This window comes from Ylistrum balloti, unplaced genomic scaffold (assembly GCF_031769215.1).
Source record: "Ylistrum balloti isolate Yb309-2 unplaced genomic scaffold, AGI_CSIRO_Ybal_v1 Utg369862, whole genome shotgun sequence".
Classification (NCBI taxonomy): Eukaryota; Metazoa; Mollusca; class Bivalvia; order Pectinida; family Pectinidae; genus Ylistrum; species Ylistrum balloti.
In genome coordinates this window covers 571380-593877 of record NW_026782009.1, presented here as the reverse complement: position 1 = coordinate 593877, position 22498 = coordinate 571380, and the positions used below count along the sequence as shown (strand labels likewise).

General features: G+C 32.7%; 1 protein-coding gene across 2 annotated transcripts in view; it reads right to left on the bottom strand.

Moving 5' to 3' along the window:
• Positions 1-21938, bottom strand: part of LOC132545886 (homeobox protein Nkx-2.2-like) — a 48819-nt gene extending 26881 nt beyond the window's left edge. For both annotated transcript variants that reach the window (XM_060209559.1, XM_060209560.1), the window contains exon 1: positions 21821-21938. The gene's annotated coding sequence lies outside the window, so the exon portion shown is untranslated. The remainder of the gene's footprint in view (positions 1-21820) is intronic.
• Between the last annotated feature and the right edge of the window lie 560 nt (positions 21939-22498).

Genomic DNA, 22498 nt, shown 5'->3' with positions numbered 1-22498 from the left:
AGACGATTAGTCAGAATATAAGGAAACACATATACATATAATGAGGTTTATTCTGATGTTGAATGTTTTACAAAAAACACAAAGTTGTATAGCATCTTCCAATACAAACTTAAATACAATACAGTAGAGCAAAACAATGAACTAAGCGGCATCATACAACCGTGTCGTCCTTCTAGGACTCGTCAGTGATGCTACATCATACAACCGTGTAGTCCTTCAAGGACTCGTCAGTGATACTACAGGCCTAAATTTTAAACCCAGAAGGCGACAGAGGAAAAACCAATGTCAAAATGGAGACGGAGAAGTGCACTAGCATCCTAATTTAGTAAATTCCATAAGTTTTACATATGTAATAATTTTAGAAGAACGTCAAGTATTGTATATACAAATATACATCGTAATAGGATTAAAATTTCAACCAATAATATGTATTGCCAGGTATTTATAAAAAAAATAGGTCAGCAATCCTCCTTGAGATGACTAACTGGCGTGGTCATGGTTTATCATGTGACAGGCATGTGAAATCTGAATATATTCCCGGAAATAAGAGACGGATGACCCACATGACTTGACGTCAAGTACACTTCTACAAGATCAGACTGATGGAGCAATTATTTAATTATAAATATCCATTTTTCGTTGTTCTTTAAAGTACATGATATAGTGGTATTTATTTTATCGTGATATTACAGTGTATAATTATCAAAACAGTAATGTATTGATATACACTCCGCATGTTAGAACATATGAAACGGATTTTAACCGAAATTTCTGGGTTTTGGTTTCTGGGTTACTGCACAAAGAATACATTGACCTGATAGAGTTTTGATAAACATATATTTAATAATTTAATTTTGTTAAGAAGTTGATGATAAATGGACAAGGGTAGGATAAATGGATCTCTCCTCTAGGATAAATATTCATAAAATATTCATTATAATTTTGGGAGAGCACAATCAAACAATCAAATAAAATTAGATGCAAATTGAGAGATACTCATTTAATTAATACAATTTACTACTATAAGGCTTTTCAGCCATGTTTGATAGAGGGAAATTATGTAGGGTAGATTCCAAACAAAAAAGACATTATACTTAATTTACAGAAATAAATTACATGTAAAAGTTATACTTCGTTAATACGTAAAATTGATATTGAAAAAATGTTACCGATGTATTTGATGCTTTATTGTGTACAATGAGCGATATCAACATTTATTGTATCATTTGATCGAGAATATTGAAATGGTAGCACCATAAATATAACTGACATCTCTTTCATAAAAATATATGCTTCAATTTAATTTAAAAATCAATCTTAATACGACAATAGTACACAAGCAATAATCTATTATATGCAAATATACAAATATTACAGCAATAGTACACAAACAACACTGTATATGTATATAAAGATACAGAGATGTTAGTACACAAGCAACACGTAGTGTTATTTCACAACCATCAATTTCTATACATAACGATTAAAGTGTGTAATTTATGAAAATATGTCCTGTTATTTTTAGATACGAAGAACATGATATTGAAAACAAATTGTAGCATTTTTGAAACGAAATGAAAAATAGTATGTTATAATAATATGATCAGAGATCATATGCAAATTGTTTATACAATATTTCCTTTCAAACCAATTGTAACTGTAGCAAATCCAAATATAACATGTATGTTTATTACGAGCATATCATAAGACTAATTCGGAGTGACTATTGAATTCAATTTTTTTTATTTGTCTTTGTACTCCTAATTCTATGAGAGTACATATCTCTTGATTTAAGAAAAATATAATTAACTTGTTTCGGAAATTCTTGCGCAATGTCTGCAAACATCCGTTTTGAATGCTATGCGATGTGTTATCACGAATTTTCATGCAAACAGATCAAAATCGTGATATCGATAATTACGACCCATCTGCAATATTCTTATACGTTATAGATATTAATCTAAAACTCTTTATTAAGATGTAAGATGTTGTTGGGAAAATCGCATGAACATTAAAACTTGGTGATTACTGTAAAATGGACTTTGTTCTGAGCACGATAATTATGTGAATATATTCCATTATTATGACGTATGCTTAGATAAATGTTCAAGTGTCCTAAAATCTACGATGTGCTGTTGAATTACTATACCCTCTTAAAATTGTCGTATTAGGTTTAGTTCAATTTAAGGAAACGCCAGTAATTAAGGTAATGAGTTGCAGTAGCACATTAAAATAGAAAATGCGATTGAGAAAATGTAAGATGCACGTGTACAATTAACTACCTAAAACTGTAAGTGTGTCTTTAATGGTGCAACTTAATCGCAAAATATCCCTAAATCATGTCCCTTTAAATTTTGCCAACACAGACACATTCAATAGATATACGATTCTTCTTTAAAAATCTTTATTTGATAATGTACTTTTACATTTTGATGTCAAGAACATTTAGGTGAAAGAAATATCACCTTATTTGACGATTTTGATAAATTCCATATCACAGTGACTAGAGTATAAGTTTCTATTTATCATATTACCCGCATTTCTGAAAAATAAGCGGAAACTTTCAAATTCATTTCCCTATTAGACGGGGTTATTTCGACGCGGACTTCGTTTTTCACTACCGACGAGACGATCGTGTGATGTCATCAGGACACGAGTTATTTATGACGTCACATTAGTGTTAAATTACATGTGTCTTATGATAATGATGACATTTCTATATGACACGTCACAACATGTCAGTTATATGATAATTATGGTAAAGAAGTTCTAATTTTCGATGTGTCAGTTTCTGGTGACATTATAAAAATACACATATCTAGGATATTGTCATTAATAACCATAACCAAGTCATTTGATTTTTGTTTTGAGATGGAATCTGTTTTAAATCAGGACGTTTCCCAGCATACTTTCACACACATGTAAATACCAACAGATTCTAACCTACGTGTATGAGACAGAGGTGACTGAGGTCATGACCTGATAAAAGGTCAGTATATCTGTATTTCTCTTTTATCTCGAATAAAATCAATTTCTCTGAAAGCAGTGGTAGCATTTGACCTTTCGCCTTACTGTACACAAATTAAACGGCATGCATATATAAGCAACACAGGATACAGAGAGCACAGCCCACAACGTTTTGTTAGCTTGAGATATTTAACGGAATATTTTCATTTTCAAATACATGTAATTGTTTTAATATGTCATTTCCCTTAGTGTGACAGATGTCAAGAAAGGAACATTTAGAGCAGAACTTGTTTGATAGATAAAATAATACCATAATTACAAAGGAAAGCTATATGCTTCATTTTTATGCTAACATTATGTGAAGTAAATGCAGTGCTGAGTAGAGAGTCTAATGGCGAGAGAACGCAGATGTGCTGCTGCACAGTTTCAAATAGGGACATTTTGATTTTGTCCATAATCATTAAATATATACATAAGGCCTAACGGGGAAGTAATCATTAGACCAGTGGCGATAAGAGAAAGCAGTTCCCTTTGGCGAGGCTGTGGCATCCTGCTTGCTCTCCACAAGATCACTCCGGGTTTCATTATAGTCGTTTTATCCATATAACTCTATACCGACCACATTCTGACGAAAAGCCACGCTATCTCCGACACTTTGGCTGCGTTTCTCAATTATTACAGAAATACTCATATAGATTTGATAGATAAGTTTTCAATTTTGTCTTTTTCTGTGATCTTAGCACGATGGAGATGGAAGTTTGGATGAACGTTACATACTGGTGAGCTGCCACTGGAAATATAGGCGTGTGAAAGAACCTTATTCCAAAGCCTGTTATTAAGGTATTAAATAAAAATAAATTTTAAATTTTCGTCAGTTAAAAGCCAGTTTCTCATCGCTTGAGAAGTTGCCTTATCTGATTTTTAGTATACTGGGATGCAAATAGGTTAGCACCGCAATTTTCTATTATCTTTGATAAACCACATGGCAACACTGGAAAGTTAGTTTATTATTTTCTTCAAAATGAATTCAATTGATAATCATAAATTCTAATTAAATACAACTTAAAACCAATGCGATATAAAATTGAAATGGAATTATTTAGCTAAAATTGAATGTCTAGATTGAAACAATGTTAACACCCAAGAATAAAGCGGTAAACGTACTAGCAATATGTGCCACCGTCATATCTACATTTGCCATATGGTGTTGACATTATCTTTCCATTCCTATTAAGTAGGTTTCAGAATAAACAGGACATTGAATAAAATTGAATTGAATCTAATTTTTATTTTCTTTATAGGTAGCTTTAAACTGCCTTCAGTTCATAGTTTTATGCAACATGTATTCATTCATCAGCAAAAATCAGGATATAAATACAAGTAGTAGGTATGACTTCTGTCATATATTTTATTACCATTTTGAAAGACCCTTAACCTTCTTCAAATCTGGTTTTATCATAATTTACTTTTCAATCTGTACCATAGCTAGGATGAGTGCTGTCACTGTGTGCAGGGAAGATATAGACAATTATTTCTGTGAAAAAACCACAAAGCCAGTACTAAACTTTCAACAAAATAATTGACGTTTTATACCCATTAATCATCATAGAAAATGGAGTAAAGCGACTGCTTCCTGAAATTTTATAAGGCGAACATTTCGATTCACTTCAAGAACTATGACACAAAAGGACGTCGTCGGAGCTAACGATGCATGCATACTTATATATTAAAAAGGCATTGTCAGGACCTGATGAACTCCAGATCGGAAATGAAAATTCTTTTAACTGACCATTATGACATTTACTACATCAAAATTTGATAAAAGAAACATTCATAACTGAGGGATATCTACCGTCAGTTAACACCATCTATAATGGAGGGAGACCAAACAACAATCAATAACATGGAAAGCTGAGGGAGCCCATCTGTCAAATTAAAAGCTGTGTAACAGAGAGAACAGAATTCATATACAGTTGTTATTTTACTGATCTTTATTCAATTAAGAAGAGTTTTTATAGCAAATTCAGTTTATGAAAATCTCGGAATAGACACATTGGAGGATATTTCCAATCCTTATAAAAGAAGAGGACAATGATATCCATGTATGTTATGTTGATTACATAGAATTTCTGTCATGAAATACAACATATCTTCAAAACAAGTCATTGCATACATTCATGTCATTTCAGTAATCTTTGCTCTACAATCAGTTTGTTTTAGGATAGTGAACCATCGTACATATTATATATCAAATGTTCATCTGAAAATAAATATTCCTTTGCATTTGTTCTCATAGGGAAACGACCTTAGTACTAATACAGTCCTATTGAGAAATGTATTGACTGTACCAATGTCATTCTTGGTCCCATCGACTGTCAGCTTATCATAATAAGTAACTCTGGGGAATTCGCATGGTCCTGTGGGTCCGAACGCACAAGTATCAAACACGTCCAGACTGACATCGCACAATGTGGTATATACACAAAAATAAAGATGTTTGAGAAAGGAAAAGCATCTTCTTATGTTTCATGGATAACGCCCACCAGGTAAATTTAAGTCTTAAGTAAAGTGCTGTCACTAGGGAAATGTAATGTTTACTAATTTGTTCATAATAGAGACATTAGAAAACGTTCCGACTGTGAGAGCAGTGATATTATTATCCAACTGAGAGAGCAGTGATATTATTATCCGACTGTGAGAGCAGTGATATTATTATCCGACTGTGAGAGCAGTGATATTATTATCCAACTGAGAGAGCAGTGATATTATTATCCGACTGTGAGAGCAGTGATATTATTATCCAACTGAGAGAGCAGGTATATTACCCAACTGAGAGAGCAGTTATATTATTATCCGCCTGAGAGAGCAGTGATATTATTATCCGCCTGAGAGAGCAGTGATATTATTATCCAACTGAGAGAGCAGTGATATTATTATCCAACTGAGAGAGCAGTGATATCATTATCCGCCTGAGAGAGCAGTGATATTATTATCCGCCTGAGAGAGAGGGGATATTATTATCCAACTGAGAGAGAGGGGATATTATTATCCAACTGAGAGAGCAGTGATATTATTATCCGCCTGAGAGAGCAGTGATATTATTATCCGCCTGAGAGAGCAGTGATATTATTATCCGACTGAGAGAGCAGGTATATTATCATCCGCCTGAGAGAGCAGTGATATTACTATCCGACTGAGAGAGCAGTGATATTATTATCCGACTGTGAGAGCAGTGATATTATTATCCAACTGAGAGAGCAGTGATATTATTATCCGACTGTGAGAGCAGTGATATTATTATCCGACTGTGAGAGCAGTGATATTATTATCCAACTGAGAGAGCAGTGATATTATTATCCAACTGAGAGAGCAGTGATATTATTATCCGCCTGAGAGAGCAGTGATATTATTATCCAACTGAGAGAGCAGTGATATTATTACCCAACTGAGAGAGCAGGTATATTATCATCCGCCTGAGAGAGCAGTGATATTATTATCCGCCTGAGAGAGCAGTGATATTATTATCCAACTGAGAGAGCAGTGATATCATTATCCAACTGAGAGAGCAGTGATATTATTATCCGACTGAGAGAGCAGTGATATTATTATCCGCCTGAGAGAGCAGTGATATTATTACCCAACTGAGAGAGCAGGTATATTATCATCCGCCTGAGAGAGCAGTGATATTATTATCCAACTGAGAGAGCAGTGATATTATTATCCAACTGAGAGAGCAGTGATATTATTATCCGCCTGAGAGAGCAGTGATATTATTATCCGCCTGAGAGAGCAGTGATATTATTATCCAACTGAGAGAGCAGGTATATTATCATCCGCCTGAGAGAGCAGTGATATTATTATCCGCCTGAGAGAGCAGTGATATTATTATCCGCCTGAGAGAGCAGTGATATTATTATCCGCCTGAGAGAGCAGTAATATTATTATCCAACTGAGAGAGCAGGTATATTATCATCCGCCTGAGAGAGCAGTGATATTATCATCTTACAGTATAGCCAAAAAAGATTACTTTTCGCTCAACTTGATAAAAAACATTTGTGAAATTTCATTTATGTTTTGTTTTTTTTCTAGATAGTTACATACTTGTATTAATAATCTAGAGTGTATGCATTTAACAGTGGATTTGCACGAAGTTTGACGAAGATATGCAGTTGGGTTTAGTTGTTACTATCACATCAATTGGAAACATATTTCTGTGCGCAATATGTTGTTGACATGAATACGTTATAGAACATTTCCCCAATTATTATTACCTTGGGTAAGATTTTGATCATTTCAGACACTTTACAAACAGTTACATAGAGTATGGTAACAACCGTTCACTCTTCTGAAACCTCGAAATGAGGTGAGTTGCTGTGTTGTTGTGAAGAATATATTAATGAGTGCGACAAACCCTCTCTTACTTTACTAATTTATGAGCCTCCACTGGAAGGCATTATCATGGTAAAGAACAGATTTCCTTCAAGACAGAATAAACTAATTTTCTTATGTATAAAACAATCGCAAACGGAAATCATTTGCTGATCGCTGATGTGTTATTTAATAGGAGAATATGCTGGGATTAATTCAATTGTTAAGCATGATATTGCTGTCACCAAGCGCCTAGACTACACCGTAACTGTGTAAAAATAGATAATTAATGTAATCTACATCACACAGTTGATTTATTTATCCACGACAGGTATATGAATATTTGTGATTAAGTTTCAAGTCAAGAAGGCTAAAGTGAAGTCACAGGTCACGGCGCCAATAAAGTGAAGTCACGGGACCAATAAAGTGAAGTGATGTCACGGCGCCAATAAAGTGATGTGGTGTCCGATAAAGTGTAGTGGGTGAACTTCTTTGTTGAGAATGAAGAGTGGTGCAGTGTTGAGTGGAGATGAAGAAATCCAAACGCTGTTCAGGTTGATGTAAATTTATTGTGTGTAGACATGGAGAGGTGGTACACTCGCATGCCTTCAGGAACCGATTCGACTGGCTAGAAACCTAGTCGTATTTATACTAAAATTCGTAGACATTGATAATCTAATATTACATATTTGCTAACAAGAAGTGGATAATACACGAGTTATTTACATGGTCTAATACACACACATAGTGGTAGATTAGGTTGTTTACGACAAGCTAAGGTTTTGCTGACCAGTCCTGCAGACGGTATTGGTAAGCTTATGTAATTACGTAAATAACCAGGGAGCGAATGTATACTGGACATGTGTGATAGATTATTAACAGAAAGTATGTTCTGGCTACTGGACAACACGTTATTTATTCACAAGTCTACAAGTGTCATTAATAGATTAAGCTGTCTCCTTCTGGCATTTAAATTACGATTAGAAGTCTGACTTATGTCTAGTAGACTACAGTTTTGGATAGTTTAACTTACATATTAACTTTTAATAGTTCATTCGTCCCTTTGTATAGTAGACTACAGTTTTGGATAGTTTACTTTAACTTACATATTAACTTTTAATAGTTCAAGGCAACCGAGAAAAATCAAAAGTTAAACAGAGCTGTGTATATTCTGTAATATTTGAGGATTAATGGAAATAAAACTTTTAAGCAATTTGTTTTTCAGTTTTTATAATCCTCCAGTACAACGATTGCCATACACAATATGAAGTTTTCAAACGAGATTTTGATGAACCACGGCACGCCTTCAGTAGAGAAAAATAATGATATATTATTGAGATAATGGCCCATCACCATGAGTCACTTGCTCGATCACTTGTTTTTTTTTTCTTAAACTATAAGACCTCTCGCTCGCTGCCGTCCATGCCAACAAGTGTTGCTGATAACAGAAGGCATAATTCGTATAGTTTTTAATTCGTTATAAGAAAGGCAAGTTTACAGATACTATTCGTGATATCAACATGACATTAGCATGATATTAATGTGAATGCTACAATAATGTTTCATCTCATACTAGGTTAAACGCCCTTCAACAAACATGCCGTTTTCTCGAAAGAATGGAAATAAGCGAGATCCATCACGCGCTGCACTATCCTAGGAACAGAAATGTAATAACATAGACTTTTTCAAGAAACAGACATAATAACATGATACTATTTGAATTATTACAAGAACACCAAGGACGCTCTAAAAGGAACGAGGGAAAGCCCGGAACCGCCACTACATAACTATCCTGTGCGAATAGGTGTTAATGTTGCGCTGCTTAAGATAATCAAGTAAAAATATCCTCTCCACGAAAGCTAGGATTTTGTATATTACATTGTAAAATAACCATCTTCCGTGTATCTTACTGCCATTGTAATTGTTCACACTGCATAACGCAGTTATCATTCCTTTTGATGGGTCACGTGACCTAAAAATGGAGCAGCATTTACATCGCTTAGAAAATTGTACCGACACAACCTTTTCCCGTATATAACACAACTTTATTCTCACTTACCTTGTTTAATCATTGAATATAAAGCACAGCCTTTTCAGTAGCAGTTGTAACTCCCTGTATATTATTGTTTATGTCATAATCACCTAGGCTACCAGTAAGGGCACATCTTTCACTGAATAAACGCTATATTATTTTTTCCCAGTGAAATATAGAGAAACATGTCATTGATAGAAGTGTTATTTTTTACTAAAATATTAGAAACACTTGTGAAATATATTTGTTATTACTGAAGAAACCATTAGATATCCTCCACTTAATAGCCTTTGAATTTTGAATGCAGATTCCATTCTGTTGTCCAGTTTAGTAACACATATTTGGGAAAAGGTTACGTCAGTACAATTTTCCGTTTAATATTTATGCTTATCTCAAATTGTTGAAATCGTTGTTGTTTATATATATCCCATATAGCAAGAGTCACTGAGTGGCAAAATGAGCATCAATGCGATTACTTTCGATAATTCAGAACTTTTTTTGTTTCTACGATGTTTTTCCAAGTGCTCGTTACATAATCATCTTCAGAAATAGAGCAAATTCAAAAGATAGAGCCTCCCAAACCATGACGGCCAATATCATTTGAGATGTTGAACAACCACAAGCAGTAAACAAATGAAATTCATTGGCATTTTTGTCGTGCATTCGACTGTTCACGCAAACGCCGCATTTACGTTTGGCATCACACGGTGGTACTAACATGGTTATGACAGAATGACACCTCAAAAAATAAGTTTTAAAAAGTTAAAAAAAAAATGAATTAGTAATTAAATGCTGACATGTTAGCCGATGTAGATTACACACAGTCTTTGTAAACAGCGTGACGTCATTGAACTCTTTATGTTATAAATACACTAATGAGTTATAGACTAGAGAGCAACATTTACTCCTATCATGTTTCCATTTACACTCGGGAGATTGTCTAGCACATGTCACAAGCTCCAAGGTGTTTATCGGGAAATCGCAGTTCATTGAAGTTAACCACGAAGATATATGACGGAAACCATTCCCGCATTTTTAGCAGAGCTTTATTATGTCATTAAATGGGATATCAAAAAAGACGTGAAATTTACGATCACAGCGGATATTCATGAATGTTTCTAAATCCTTTATGAAATAATTCGTTTGTGAAAAAAGAGGAAATATTAATGTTCGATAGTCGTTTTGTTAACGTTTCTTATCAGATGACAGCATATACCTGTACAATATTATCTATATTGACCAATTCACGTGTATTATTAATATGCAACGTCAACGCTTGTGAAAAACAAAATTACAAAAAGGGTCATCCAATACAAAAATAACAAAGAGATTACCGACCTTGATTCAAACTCATATTTAATGGAACTAGGGCAAAATTAGAACAGCAGAATGTTTTCTTCGGAAACTCTTGCAGAGAAACGCAAAGATCAGATGTTCTAGAAGGGCAAAAGTCTTCTGCCTCTTCGACGGCACCCACGATGTGTATCTTGATCAATTCACTAATGTCGCGTTCCCAAATGAGAACAAGGTATACAACTTTGAAATCACCAAGAACACTAACTAGCGCCGCACACGTCAACTTGATATCACAATAGCAAACAGACTATTTCCAAATGAAATCATTATGGCGACAATTTAATTTTCAAATAACCAGATCGAATCTATCGAAACAACTGTATTATGCGTTTGTTTGTCAATTACCGACATCTTGGAAGAAGTCCTTAAAAATCGAATTACGAGATGCAAACACCATAAAACAGGGATGCAATGTTGTTGCTATAAAGAAGCGAAAAATTCACGACGGCGAAATTGAAGTCATCATGCTTGTTATAGAGAGCGGGAGAAAGCTGTCGCTGTAGGGAATAAGACATAGGTAAGTGTTGTACAAGTGCAAGTATAATGTATGAGTCTTTTAATCCTGTTTTTCAATTCTATTTGATATATACTTTGGATGTGGTTAACAAATCATTTGTATGTTCTTTTAAGACAACCTGTCATTAATCTATCTATCTGAAAATGAAATTGGAGGACTTTCGAGGTCTTGGTTCTCTTAGGAGTTCTTTGAAATCACCATTAATACCCTTTCTTGAGAGAACAATAAGACTTGATGGAATGGTAATAATAGAGTCACACAATGAATTATACTTCTTGGACCCGTCAGTGACACTAACGGTCTACATTTTAAAACCAAGGAGGCGATATAGGAAAATAAAAATTAAACAATATTCCTGAATTAAATATATTTGATAATTTCAGAAAAAGTCAAGCATATGTGTATACTCTTAAATGTGCCACAATTCCAATGAATAATGACGTGGTATGCGAGTTACAGACAACAGAGGATGGCGCCTTTCAATGTGAATTAATTGGATATGGTAGAGTAAGTTCATGAACTGTACTCGAGCTGTTTCGGCCTTTTAGAACTTGCCAATTATTCAAAGGACCTAACTGAGGAGGCGACCTAAGAAAATAAAAATCACATTTTCAAATACTGGATTTAAAAAGATTGTTGTATAGTTGTTACTTAGCATGTGAACAAACGAAAATTTCGACACTTTTCATCTATGCAATTTTAACGAAAAAGGAGATGATGGAAAAAGGATCGACGAAAAATAGCAAAGAATGCCTTTCAGTTCAAAAAAAAAAAAAAAAAAAACGAAAATTCATATTTCATTTCTTGAAGAAACACGTTCAATACTTTAATACACAAGAAGCATGAATACACGGACAAATACTCCAGATTTCTGTTATTTCATAACCAAAAGTCCTACACCTGAGGAACCTCAGCATCTAAATGTATTAGATCGCTGTCATAACAGATACAGTGTGACCAATAAGCACTAGAGGAATAATAACAACGAAATACAGCTACATGTGATCTATATATCGTAACACCAAATGATAACACGTTTGATGGCTACTGAATGATGATCAATAACTGTGCACCTGAGAAATATTAACATGGAACTATAAATAGGATTTAATCATATGATATGAGGAAGCATTTTAAATATTCTGATTTTTCAAATCAATCTTACCCGCCAACAGTTTTATGTCTGTAAATACATGTAAGGATATTGTAACTAAGGCATTCAAACTGTTTTGTATTTATCAGAAAATTAATTTAGTGATAGTTACGTCTTCCATTGGACCAAACACATTTTATCACTAAAACGTATCTACAGCTTGCGATCGCTCTTCCTAATTCTCGAATTTAAACCAATTGCTTTCCGAGGAAATATAATTTGTAAAATAAATCACCCCGAGATAAATTCCGCTGCGATTTGAATTTATTTTTCTGCTGCTAACAAATAACGCCAGATTGTGACCGAGATACAGGTGTCAGGGATGTGCTACCTTGATCTATCAATCATACTTTATCAGTTAAAATGGTTCGTGTCATTATTGACTTTCCAATATGAACCCTTTTGAAGACTTAACGAATTAGAAATGAACTGATCAACTCAAAAGATCTTCAGTAAGAGATCAAAACATATTCATGGCTGTCAGCGTATCACTGAATATTATGAAAGCCAAATAACCTAATGTTGATTTAATACACTAAACTGTAGAACATCTGTTTTAATTACGGCCATGCTGCGTTCAGATGAATACATCAAGTTATCAAAATAGAGGATTCAAATCAAATAAAATAATATAACTTAAAATATCAAAATGGAATATACATTCTATATTTGTAAGAAGAAACATTTATACTGCTGTGAAGAAAGAAGATAATTAAGTATCTCAGTAATATGTGTACTGATTTGGCATTTAATTATTTAATGGGGTTTTCATTTAATCATATCAGCTTATATATGGGTTCACTTTACAGACGAAGAACTATAAGTTTTTTTACACTTATGACGGAACACGTCATATCGGTTTCGTATTAAATGAATAAACAGACATGTACATGGATGAAACATGGTTTATTTACTTAATTATAATATACCTAAAATATGCTATCGGTACACTTAAAATATAATTTTTCGTAATCACTAATATTTACATAATTTGTTAATTTTTATATCTTATCTAATTGTGTGGATCTATTAATTTATGTTGTTACATCTTACTCACAAAGATATAGTTTGATACAAACCTCATAAGCATGGTAACGTCTAGGAGTTGTGATAGGAAACAAATGCCATCACTTCCCTTATCACAAGTACCATTTCATTGCAAATAATTAAAGTGAAAAATTCATATTTGATAAGCAAAATGGACGATACAGAATCATAAATATTCACTCCCTATCAAAATAAAAGTATTACACCATAACACCATAGTTTACGGTAGCAAAAAGCATCCAAAGTTAACACTGACTTATCAAGTATCGTCAAGTATTACCATTAAGCAACGTTTCCTTGCATTTATCAATTTTTTTTAAAAATGATTATATTAAATGAAACATTGATATATTTTTTAGTCCACAGTAATATTTCCAATTTATTGTGATTATTTATACATAAATAGTTTTATCACATAGTCGGCCCGTTATGCAGTAAATTGGCCAGCGTAATGTTTTAGCATATATGCCACTAATGCTATACAACTTGAAGCGTTTTTCATTGGCTGCTTCACTCAGAAATCGATTGTGATGTCACAATATGGACAACAAAATTGTTACCTTCGTTGCATTTTGTCCTCTACTTTCTTACGTTAAATGCGATGTGATAGGAATATCTTTAATTTGTTTTCCTTTCATATGAGATTAGATGAAACTCGTCTCGGACGTTTTAATGTTTGCTCGCAAAGGCAAATATAAGAATATCTAAGACTCGATTGAGGAAATATATGAAATGAATTCTCATGAAGATACTATGTATATCTATACTAGCTTAGATTTCAAAGCGTGAGTGCTTACACGTAGCAGTAAATTTAATCCATGTTCGATAAGGTAAACAATAAATCAAAACCTGCGATTATTGTAAACTGAAATGATTTTTTCTTTTCTTATATGGACTCTTTCTGTTACTATTACGCAGTTCTAATAGTTGTTCAACAGCAATGTAGTAACTCTACTAACCACATTACCACTTCATACTAAGTTTTTATGTTATTTAAGGGGTTTTGTCAAAATTATTATCCATAAATTTCATTAGATATTCACATATTTGAAAAAAATTCAAACTTAATTTGCATTTTCAATAACGTTGATATATATTAGCACATATTTTCATTCTTAGAACCCTCGAATGTTTCATTTATAATAATCTAATTTCATAATTTTTTAAACTATAAATGTATTTCACGGCTAACAAACCGTTATCAATACCTTGATAATAAACGTGGGAATGTAAGAAAACGGTCGCGAAAAACATAGTAATTTATATTAAAAAAATAACATTATGACTGTGCTGTAAACCTATTTGTTGGACCATGTTGTGCGCGTTTACCACGGAGTATGTAACATATATACATATATATTAATGATCAAGCGTGTGGCATCTACGATCTGTCCCTACCCATAAAACTGCAGGAGGTGCCACATGAAAGACAAGAGATAGCATCGACAGTAAATATACATGTTCTCCGCCACATCAGATAACCTTACTCCCTCATAAATGTTTGCCGTCGTCTGATATTATTTGATATAAAATGTAAAGATTTGAAACCGTTCTGCAGTATGCATTGCTGTTTGTTGTATACATTGCACCCAAATAATATCCTCGTGGTTAAAGAGAAATATTCTAGTCTCTATTAAAGTGAAATATTTAAATCGAGTGAAAATGGTTTAAATTGTTAAGTCCATTTGATATTCACCAATACAAATTTATTTAATAGAAAAAAGATAAGTATGGTGCAATAAAAATCAATAATTGAATTAGTGCAACTTAAAACCACCGCTTATGAAAAATAAAAAAAAACAGGCGAAACAAAAAAATGTGCTTCCCAACATTCATTATATTGGGAAATGCATAACACCTGTGAATACTGGGTACATACGTTACTGGTTTGAAGTGGGTGGATGATTTTCTATTAGACAACCCAAAGTAGCACCAGAACTCAAACCTGTAAAAGTTTCTTCATCAATTGCATGTATACATGTTAGCAATAGCAACCATACCAGATCACTTAATAACGTTAACTTACACTCACAGTGGAATTATTGTTGCGTTATAGTTTTGGTATTGTTCTACAATACATACTTCTCTTTAATGGAGCAGCGGTGCTGTTGCATTTGAAAAAAAACACATTGAAAAAACACACAGCGTCAGTATTAAAAAATAATTCAGACAGAGGACAAAACACTTCATAGGTTTAGAACAATGTAATTTTCTATTTTCAATGTGACTGTTTTCATTATTTCTGCCAACTTTTTAACCCGAAAACATTATGGACTTTCACTTTAAGTCAGTAAGTTTCATGAAGCATTTGTAAACAATAGTCCTTCTTGTTTTTCTTGTAATCATCATGATATTTGAAAACAAATACATCTTACATAGCTGCTCCATACTACATACCTTCTCTGTCAACGTTTTTTTTTAAACAGAATATTGTCTCTTGGTTGATGTTGGAAGTCATTACGGAATTAACTGGTGCAAATAATATAATTATCTACATTATTATTTTGTGCAAATCTTATAATTGTCTAAACTATTGTTTTATGCAAATCCTATAATTATCTAAACTATTGTTTTATGCAAATCTTATAATTATCAACACTTTTGGTTGAAGCTGTTGTTGAAGAATATTCAAAAGATGGAAATGAGGAAGTCTTCCTGCTTGTTTTTCTATATATGAAACATACATGTGGTTTATATGAAAGTTAAATATAAATTGTTGGAGTGTAAAAAGAATTTTAAATTGCACATGACCACCACCCTACGTGCAGTCTATCCGTTTAAGCAAGAACAACGGATGTAAACGTCATGAAGTAATGCCGGAAAGTGACGGTCAAAACCCGCTCGTTATTACGAGGTGACACTCTACTGGAATGCTATGTGGGTGGATAAGGGGCGTTGTGGGAGACGGGATATATTAATAATGCGAAATTTATTTACCAGTGTTTAAGTACAGAATAATCACCCACAATAAAGTAAATGACAATGTTAGCTCGCTCCGATCATTCTTACTTCAGGCCAAAGTAAATGTTATCCCGAAATGTATCATAACAGTTGTTCTGATTTTATCATTACATTTGTCCCTAAGAAATAAAATTCCCTGTGCTAGGAGGTCGAAAAAATAACCAGATATATTTTCAATAATGTCTATACACTTTGATAACATAATAATAAATACCTAAAATATCCATGTCATATTTGACAGTATTAAAGATAGAGATAAATGATAATGAAGTACACCACAGACAAACAAATGGTTCGTATTTTGGGACTAGTCAGTGATGCTTACAGTTGACATTGCTGAAACTTTCGAACTAATCGTGAACTTTAATTCCTCTTGTGATACCCATTTGTAATACCTACAGGACCGATTCAATGTCAGATTTCGATCCTTTCATGATCGACCTATATAATAGGATATAACAGAACCATATCTTTAGACCTAGTTGATGGACTGGTTTTGACAAAGGAGACAAATGAAGATCAACGCTGATTCAGAAATCATCAAATTCCTGGTATAAAGACACTGCATTGATAAGGAATAGCACAAACGGGGACACTTGTTTCAACCTTAAGGGGATATGAACATACGATTAGGAAAATAACGTAGAAAGGGTGTCTGTGCACTCAAATCTACAGTACCAATGGTATCGTCAAACTTTAGTGAAATATAATAAATTACATTAGTTATGAAAGTAGTCTTACACGTGTCAGTCTAATCAAATAGAAAAGTAACACAAATGTGTGAAACCGGTTTCCGTATGAGTCAAAAACATACAGTCAACTCTGTTTATAAAAACAAAAAAATACTATCATGTCAATAAAAATATCATCTAAACCTAAATTCAATAAAACTGGGGGAAAATAATGAACAAAGGAAAAATGTACTTGGAGACGCCTGAAAATGAAGGAAAATAAGACCAAGTGTCAGGTAAGAATAACTGCCCTCTGCTTCTTCGAAGACACCATGCATGTAAACCTTGGTGAATCCAAGTAAGTAATATCTCAAATGCAGTAAATATTTACAAACACTTCTCCCTGTCCATAGGCTTATCGGAAGGTTGTGATTATGCTTTACTGACATTAGAAGCTTTACATGTATAGAAAAGTGACTGAAGGTTTATATAAAGTAATTGATATTATGTGTATATATGTATAACGTATACAATATCTTATTTACAATGCATTATTTTGGTAACTATATTATCATGCCAGATATTTTGAGTCACCATGTGACCACTATGTCAGTTATTTCAGAATGTTTACTTTCTTTATAATATATAACAAATAGGAATATTAAAACACCTTGCCGAACCCTATTCTGTTGATATAAGCTGTTTGCTCAGAGCTAATAATGGAAGCGGAAGTCATGCTAACTTCATATGATTATGATATCATGTGGGGTATGGAAACATTCACTTTTCTTAATGAGAACACTTTTTAAATATAGTTAAATTTGCTTCACAGAAAAACCCAGTGATAATTGATGATGATATCCGCTGTCAGTGATACTAAAAATTAGCATTACCTCTCGGAACACACACGGCGCAGAACTTACATTCATACGAAATCTCATTATCTCTGGAAAAGTGAAAATATCTAATAGTAAACTCTAAGAAAATACTCAATAAGATTGATTAGATACTCAATATGTAGTAACAACACCATGATTGTATATTGTATATTGTCCCTTGCAAAGAAATTAAGACATATTCCTGTAGGACAGATTTGTAAATGAAACCCATATGACGATTGTCAAAATATTACACAAAAAGACATGTAAGTGAATGTCATCTTTAGATATAAACTAAGAACACAGGTGGACACAGTATGTTATTTCATGCTGAGTAAGGATTGTGTTTGCAAAATACAGCTGTTTTTTTTTCTTCAAAGACACTTCAGTGATGCCTAGATCCTAACGCTTAAAGAAAACCCGGCGGAAAATCAGGAAATTACTATTCACTACTAAGAAATGTTAAAAAATATATAAAAGGGCGTGGGCAACGAGGCGAAAGGACCAAATTAAATATTTTTTTTATAAATACATGATTATTAATAAAAACAATATGAAAATCAGGTATTGAACAAAGAAAGCAAATGATTGATGATAACATCATAGTTCAACCCAGAAAACTTTGAAGATATCGAAAAAAGGAAAAGAGTTTGGCATATGATTGACTTTTAAGGTAAAAGTCGATAATTGCCTGGAAATTTATTATTTTGGGATTTTTATGAATTTCTTATTTTTTTTTTTTTTTTTTTTGCATTTTGGTTTAAAGAAAAAAGTATAATTAGAAGCATGTTCTTCTCATACAGGGAATATACAACACAACATGCTCACACATTTCCAACGGATGGTTCTTGGTAAAACAGAGGAAACAAGACAAAATCAGTAATATTAAGTACAGAGAAGATCGGGTGCGCATTGCTGAATCAAACATTTTATCAATTAATATAAAACAACTGCAAACTGAATATTGCAGACATCTAATAAACACACAATAAACAACAAAATTGATAAAAGTATGTTATACACTACATCAAAAAGTTAGATGATTAATAAACTATATAATACAACAACAACAACAAAAAATTAAATGTAATGAATTTAAAACCCACCTAAAAATTAATTGAATATACCACAACACGCCGAAAAAATACCAGAATAGAAAATAAAGAATCGCTTAACAGAAATGAAAAAATTCAAATGTAAATATCATGTAACAAAACACGTTTATAGATATAAATAAAAGTATTACACAGTTAGTACTCTTTTACTGCATTCGAGATTGTAATCAATGGCTTATATTATATGTAGTAAACGGCAGTTCAAACTTTATGATTTTTAAAAGAATTTTGTACCCTATTATCAGATATCAGCTAAGTTCTGGATTAAGAGGGAGCGGTAAAAAAATTACATGAGAACGTTTTGTGGAGAAAAAACATTTAAACTGATATCGGTTTTAACGGCAATGGGTATCATTGTTGATGTAATATCAACAAACAGAAATAATTTCAATATCATAATTCCCAACTAATTATTATACACTGGTAACGGGTTATACTTCCATCCGTTTATATTATATATATATATATATATATATATATATATATATTGCGTTATCAACATAAGAAAATGATACATGAAATTACTTTCAGACTGGTATTTTAATAATGGAAGCTGGAATAGGTGTTTTTATGTCAGAGGATAAATTTGTTAATTTTCAAAAAAATAATGTCTACATGACATTTCATGTAAATGCGAATTTAGATTAACAATTAGAAATAATGATAAATGAATTGATGTAACATTATGTTGGTGATCTACTTCATATAATAAAAAATAAAATACTGACGATTGGCTACAGGAACAAGGAGATTAACGGTGGTTCACTATCAGATACATCCTTATTGGATGTTAATTGGTTTGGTTTTAAAAAACAAACTTTATTGACATTGGGGTAATTATATAGGAGGTCATTAGGTTAATAGGAACTTTATTCTATATTTATGTCTTGTAAATTCGATGTGACTGATAAATTGATATCAGCAATATCTCGCTTAGAAACAAATAATGTCAGATTATAAACAATCGAGTAATGTTGAATAAATTAGTCAGAATGTGTGACTGTCTACTATTGTGTAACAGTATATATATCATGGGTGTTAAAATAATGAAAGGACCAATGCCGTTTATTTATCATACGGTGTATTTTATTACACTAATATGATAAATTTGTTTATTTTATTCCGAACTGAATAATTTCCTCTCGTGAACTATATACGTGAAGTAATAACGTTTTTCATTGATAAAATTCCAAATACATTTGGTGTAATTACAAAGAAAAAATTTACCTTTTTCAAATGTTTTCTTCTTCACGATTTCAGCGTTTTTTATTTGATACTTCTGCTTAATCTTGAATTGTGTTTCGCAATAAACTTATTCTAGATTATTAATCCGCATAAAAATAATATTTTAGCTGTGTTTGTACTTTCTATAATTCACACACACACACACACACACACACACACACACACACACACACACATATATATATATATATCGTATTCTTTCTTGAAATATTAGAAAAGTGTTGTTACTTTTATAACTGTGTTTGTACCTGGATAAGCGATGTCATTGTCATATATTGGTATGAGAAGAAATATATAAAGTTTGTCTAAATCTGTGATCAGAATTTCTGATGAAATGACGCGAAAATAACGAAAGCGAACCGGTTTACAGAACATGAATAAGTCCGTCAATAGAAAAGAAAATATTAATTAAGGCGTGCTAATGTCTTACCATGTAAATCACAACAAAGTGAACGTTATGTCAAAGTGAACGTTATGTCAAAGTGAACGTTATGTCAAACGTTCACAGTGTATTATACCCAGACACAAAATAAGCAATATCAGTGAATAAAATGCAGTGGTACTGTTATAAAGATAAACTGTGTGACACCTAGAAATACCTTAGTTTTATTAGATACACATCGATTATACCAGCAAATGATTTTTCTTTTACGACATAATTTCGTTGTTATATACCAATAAATATAGACCATAAATGGAGAAGCTAAACTGCAATGGAACACAAATATATACAATGTAGGGGCAGGACAGAACAAATATTCATAAATTGTAAATGAAGCGATATGAAATGTTACTCAGGACAAACATCATAATCTTATATGGAATTCGTATGGTATACCAGTTTGTATTACTTGTATAACTTTTATATATAATATAGTTTAACTAAATATATTAAATATACTATACAGAAAACATTTTCATAGTATACAGGTAAAAACAAAACAAAAATATAGATCCAAGTATCCTTATAAGAGAAAGAGACTATCGACGTCAATTTGTATATCCAGCAAATCGGTTAGCGTTAACCCCATTTACATCAAATAAGGGCTCCACTCCATAAAGCTGGTGAAGTGATGCAGACTGGTGTTATACACCCCAGCCAGACGACGTCGCCCGCTCGGCCGACCGACGTCATCGTGACAATCAGATAGAGAGCTATTCTATTAAGTCTTGATTTTGAACTACCTAATTAAAATATACACATGATATATAGTTGAGTATGACAACTTTTCTAGACTCTTAAGATAAAACGGTATTGTAAATAAAGTCTTTGCCAGGAGATACCAGATATTAATTACCATTTTTTCTTTAAACTCGTCTAGTAATTTCTCCAAGATGATAAAATGTCATAAATATAAGGCGGATCGAAATGTTAGATTTAGAAGTAGTATGGATGTGATTTCATGACAGTCAAAATCGGTTTAAATTTTAAAAATCAAATTTTGAATGATTCAGGTAGTCATAATATCTTCAACTTGAATATCTGACACTAAAAAGGAAGAAAGCCTACCTCAGGCATGGTAATATCCACCGTGTAATCCCAAAACTAGAAAATATCACGATGTTATGTCGTCAAAATTTAAACGTGTAAATTTACACGTAATCAACTAGAAGCACATGTAGAGAGAAGAGAATCAGATGTTGTATTCTCTGTTGTACAATACGAAAGCTGAAAATGACTTGGGCAGGTAAATATATAGATGTTGATATAGACAAAATTTTGTAATGCTACTTAGAAGTAAGGGTTTGTAGGAGGCTTGCAGACAAGTGCTTGCATTGATATTCATCTTACAGCTTCTTTGGGAACACTTGGGACTCTAGGGGCCTTTCTTTATCGAGTGTCAGTATCTCACAACGGACACTTTTTTGACTTTACTTATTTACAACTGAAAAGAAACTTATCTTGTAAATATTTACTACTTTATAAGCAAGTCCTTTGAGATATGAAATCTGAGGTGTTCCTGTGCTGCGTATAAAGGACGACTTAAACAGCTGTTTCATTTATGATGTTGTATAATAACGATCAGGATCAAACTCCGGGCCTTGAGAGGATGTGTGTATTATAATAAGGTCGAGCGACGTACTTTTGTGGTCGAAGGGATTACAATTCTACTGCTCATTAGCCCAGCGAGAAGGAACAAAACACTTGGCAGGCTATTAAACCTATAAAACCAAGAACCAAGATAAT